The sequence below is a fragment of the Glycine max genome, chromosome 14 (assembly GCF_000004515.6).
Source record: "Glycine max cultivar Williams 82 chromosome 14, Glycine_max_v4.0, whole genome shotgun sequence".
NCBI lineage: Eukaryota > Viridiplantae > Streptophyta > Magnoliopsida > Fabales > Fabaceae > Glycine > Glycine max.
In genome coordinates, this window is record NC_038250.2 from 25,331,745 (window position 1) to 25,337,222 (window position 5,478).

Below are 5,478 nucleotides of genomic sequence, written 5' to 3' on the forward strand. Positions count from 1 at the left end.
GTCCTTTATAGACATGTCAACATATGTTTCCTTCATCTTTTTGACTAAGACTTTGGCTACCCAGGTAGACTTAACACTTTTATTATTGAAAACCCTACCACAAGTGTGTTTAGGCTGTAAGGTATTAAGCCTATATGTGTCAGTCTAACCTACCTTATAGACATATACCTAATCCTAAGCGCAATGCTTACACCTGATCTTGCTCGTCTCTTATCATTGAAATCAAACTTGACTTCTCTCCCATTTAAAACATTGTATTCCAATATGGATTCTTTGAACTCTTTCAAAGAAGCAAACTTCAATCCCAACCTCTATTTAAATTCCTTATAAAGCAACTCGTTGAATCTTTCATGTTTTTTTCTTGAAAACATCTTCATCTGAATAATCATTTCATAATTGTTCACTAACACACCCATCTTCAATATCATCTTCAGGAAAAGTGGGTGACACCAAAAAATTGTCACTGACATTCAAAAAATCATGTTCATCCTTTTTAACATCTTTGTTCACCTGCTTGAAATGTGCATCACTCTGCACTTCACTTGGTAGGTTTAAGTTTTCATCTAGGTTGAAGTAATCATCAGATACTTCAATTAATTCAACACGTACACGTTGGATGTTAGGTATGTCACCATTTTTGTCAACAAAAACATTGGCACAATGAGTGAATAGGCATTTTGGTCCCTATGGGTTTGCTTACATGGACTAAGACTTGTCACATAGACATATGACTATAGACATATGACTACCAGTGGAAATTGGATTTTAACAGTAGGGACTTATTTGCATAATGGATGCAAAAATATGGACTATTTTTTACATTTCAATAGGATAGAGACTAATTTGCAAAATGACTACAAAGACAAGGACCAAAATGCCTATTCATTCTTGGCATAAGTATCGTCAGTTGCATCACGTTCCTTCCTTAGATTACATACCTTTTTTAAATCCATCCTCCTTATTCATTTATTTTTCATTCTACCAATTTCTGGAACATGTAAATGAAAACCATCATCTAGTCAATTTGCCCTTTCCTCCTCAAACTCGTCCAACTATACATTCTTCAATGATTCATCACTACTGTCTTTAGAAAAATTATCATCCACAATCCCCTCATTTCCACCAACACATTCCACAAACAACTCCACCTCAAAAACTGTTAGCAATCACATAATTAGACAACTCCAATGCACAATTGTCCATGGTCTTCTCCTTATAGTCACCATCGCCACCTTTCCACCATAGCCTCATTGGTTGATCACCATATCCAAAGTCTTCTTTTAAAATCCCAATTGCTTCAAAGAATGACCACATGTCAGGATCTATATCAATGACACTTACAAAATTGCTAGTTCCAACATATTGCATCACAGGGTCTCTTTGAAAGAAACCATCATGATGCAATAACTCATGCTTGCAACACATATAGAAACCTTGTTTTATCTCCAAATAGGTTAAGGGCATAAAAGACTTTTTAACAATGTTTTAAACACACACACACACACACACACACACACACATTTAATGTTAACTCTGCAATTTGTACCTAATTCTACCATTAATCAGACCCATATTGAAAACTAATCAACCTTAATCGAATCCGGTTAAACCATAAACCAACCCTACACAAAACCTGAAATCATTTTAAACTCAAACCTTCAAAAAACCTGAGAAAACCTAAATACAAGTTTAAAAAATTTCGACTTCACACAATAGGGATGACTGCAACCAGGTCATGGGAGACAAGGGAACCACTAACAAAGAAAAAGCAAATAAAAAAAACCATAAAATAACATTACCTCATACTTTGAAGATGACTAATTTCTCATTTTCGAAGATAACAAGGACCACTAAACAATAGGAATGCCACAACACATACATGTGAACAACTATGAAGAGGAAGTCACATTGTGAAGAAATCCACTAACAAAGGGATGACTAAGATGAAGTCACAAAATACATGAAGTCACTACCTCAATAACACTCGAAATCAACCATTGAAGAAACTGAGTACCATTGCTGAGAAGATGAAGTCCCATTTTCGAGGAATGAATGATTTCCAAAATGACAGGAAAACTTAGTTTGATTTAAATTTTACTTTTTAAATATTTAAAAGCAAAAGTTAATGATGTTTAGGCATGTTCTTACGTGGTTAGTGACTAGGTGCAATAATGTGGCACTCCATTTGTCACGTCATCACTTAATGGATACAGCTTGACGATAGGTACTAAAATGAAATGCAAAGATTTTCCAAGTATCTGGGTGAATATTTGTCAGCTCGTTGGCAAATGCACCAAATTTGTCCCAAGTTTTAAAGTACTCGGAAGTCCGAGTGTCGAATTTACGGGAATTTTGTTGGTACTTATATTGATGCAAACCCAATTTATAAATAAGAGATAAGGAATTTAAAATAACAGATAAAGAAAGATAGGAGATAAGATAAATATTTAAAGATAAAAAATAGAAGATAGAAAAGATAAAATATTTAAATTAAAATATGATAAAAATAAAGATAAAAAAGATATGACAAGAAAAGTAAAATATAAGAAAAATAAAAGAGTAAGTTGAAGATAAAGAAAGATAAATTTAAAATGTGATAATGTTTGAACATAGTCTGCCTTATTTGCCTAAGATGTATTATTTTAGATTTTTCTTATCAATTTGGTGAATTTTTTCCTACCCACATATGTTAGAATACTTGCTCCTGATGTTTGTTTCACGATGACAAACCTATTTTACTTATCTATCTTCCAAATGCCTTTGCAAAGACTCAATAGATAAAATGCATGAAGTTGTAATTCTAGATGTTTGCTTTGATGCATAAGCATAATGCAATCAATCAAAACAACACTTTTTTTTCTCTTCTCATTTTATACACTAAAACGAAAGATTTTATCCCGTGCATTAATGGATGGAGGCATAACGGAGTAGTATTAATGAATCATTTAAGAGCCTTATTAATGAGACATTATTTCTTGTGCATTAATGGATCATAGAGATATATCCCAATAATTTTGATACACAAAAATAATTATTGCTTTTAAATATTTAAAAAGTAAAATTTTTCTATTGGGATATATCAAAATTTTTGTGTAACGAAATAATTTTTCTTTATATTCCTTTTAACTCTTCCTCTAATGAAGAGGGTCCTGTGGTGTGTTGTTTTTTTAATCTCTTTAGAAGATAAGGAATCACATAAGTAGAAACAATATTCACTAACTGATTTTCAGGAACTCTCTCTAAGGAATTTCTTGCCAACATAATATGTTGACATAAACTAGTAAAATTGTGAAAGATTGTTCTTGCTATTTGGTGAAGAAGGAATGGCCCAAGTGAGTATATAACCAAGTTGTACCAATAGTGTAAGGAGATGTTCATAACAGTTTCTAGTTGCCTTTTCAAAACATAGATAGCCTTGTTTAGCTTGTAGACCTTATAGGAAGGAGCACCTTGAAATTCTGGTGGCATTTCCATGTAACATTTTGTAACTCCCTATGTATGCAAGAAACATTATTTTCATCGAGTTGATGAATCATCCTTTGATAGAGGCTATCAGGAATGAAAGAAATGGAAGATAGATGAAAAACAATTTTAGTATTCATTCATCAAAGTATTACAAAGTTGGTTTATTTATAGTAACTTACTCAAATAACTTCTAGTAACTAACTAACTACCATAACCAAGTAACTACTAGTAACTAACTAAATTAATTTTATCTCTAGTACCCCCGCAAGCTGGAATGTGTTAAAAAACACTTCTAGCTTGGAGAATACAATACATCAACATTAAAGGAGAAAAAAAAATCTGAAAACTTGGAATATAGCTAAACATGCTGGAAATACATCGGTCAAATAAGAAACTTCTAGAAATCTTCGACCAACTTCAACTTCTTCCAAAAGTCCAAAGCAAGCATCAAAACTTCCATCAAGCAAAATCAATAAGGCCATTTGGCAAAAGCTCAAAACATTAATCCAGGAAACTATCAAGGCTTAACCACCAAGTAGAAATTATACCTCAAAGTTTAACCACTTGGCAGAAGCAAGAGGGCTTAACCATCAAGAGCAGAAGCCAAACAACAATCCAATGCTTAACCATTCATGGCGAAAGCTTAAACAATGCTTAATCACCATAGACAGAAGCTTACATCGACAAAATAGAAGAAACACAAAATCTGTCTTCTATGAGAACTTTTCACAAACACTTTGTGAACCAACAATAACCAAGGCTTAGTCACTCATGACAGAAGCAAAAATCATCAAAGACCTTGTTGGAAAAAATTGGATAGTGCTAGACATGGAGAAACGAACTCTAGCCATGAAAATTGAAATTATTCTGGTACTTGTCATACAACACAGGGAGAGACAAGCGAAGAAGAACACCAATATATATCAAAGTCAAAAAGTTGAACAAACTACAGATGTAAGATATTACCCACAATACACCAACAACCTGGAGGAAAAGTAGAAAATTGTTCTCAATTGCTATGTCATGTGCAATGGACAAGGCTAGATGCAACCAAATTTGCAGTGCATCAACAACCCTGACAATAGTTTCCTTCGAGATCTCTAGATCGGGGAGAGGAGGAAGAGGTCTATTGAGAAGGTTAGCAGCTTTGGCCCAGAAAAAAAATAACGATGAGAAGCAACACGACATTGGCGATGAAGAACAAGAAATTGTAAGCAGCACGCTCGAAGAGGTACCACAATGCGGTGGCAGAAATAAGCACCGCAATTGCTCCACGCCAATTCATCCACAACACCACATCAGAAACTAAGCCTTCACTGAGAACACGGTGAAAGGATGAGAAACTAAGGCAATGCCAGGATTTTCGAAAGAATGAAGAATGAAGGGGTTAGAATCATCAATGGCAGCCATGGCCGTGAAAGAAAAAAAAGAAAGAAAAGAACCAACCAGACATCTGAAAGGTCCTCTTAAAAAACGATTCATAAGGGGTGGCCTACCCAACTATATAAGAACTTACCATGCTCGTTAACCAGCCGATGTGGGACTCGCAACACGCCCCCTCGAGCCAAGGCTTGGTGCCAAAAAGCAAGGGCTAGCGGCACTATCCACACCACCGGGCAGAACCAAAAATAGCTTCAATAGGAAGCAAGAGGCACGGGAGCAAAACCTTCTAACACCATAATTGGAATGAAAGAAATGGAAGATAGATGAAAAGTAGTTTTAGGATTCATTCATCAAAGTATTATAAAGTTGGTTTATTTATACAAAGATAGAAAATAACTAACTTGAGTAACCAACACTAACTTACTCAAATAACTTCTAACTAACTACCATAACCAGGTAACTACTCAAATAACTTATAGTAATAAACTAAATTAATTTTATCTCTAATAGAGGCTACAAAACTAAGACCATTTGTACAAAATAGTCAACTATTTCATAAGAGAAAGTATATATGAAAGTAATTGAGGCTCTTAACCCGTGTAACCTTTGCAACCTTGTGACATTTGTATC

The 5,478-nt window shown here is 34.3% G+C and overlaps 1 pseudogene; it reads right to left on the bottom strand.

The window, feature by feature from the left end:
* Positions 1-4,308: 4,308 nt before the first annotated feature.
* On the bottom strand, positions 4,309-4,843 carry LOC100789231 (reticulon-like protein B11; annotated as a pseudogene).
* Positions 4,844-5,478: the final 635 nt, after the last annotated feature.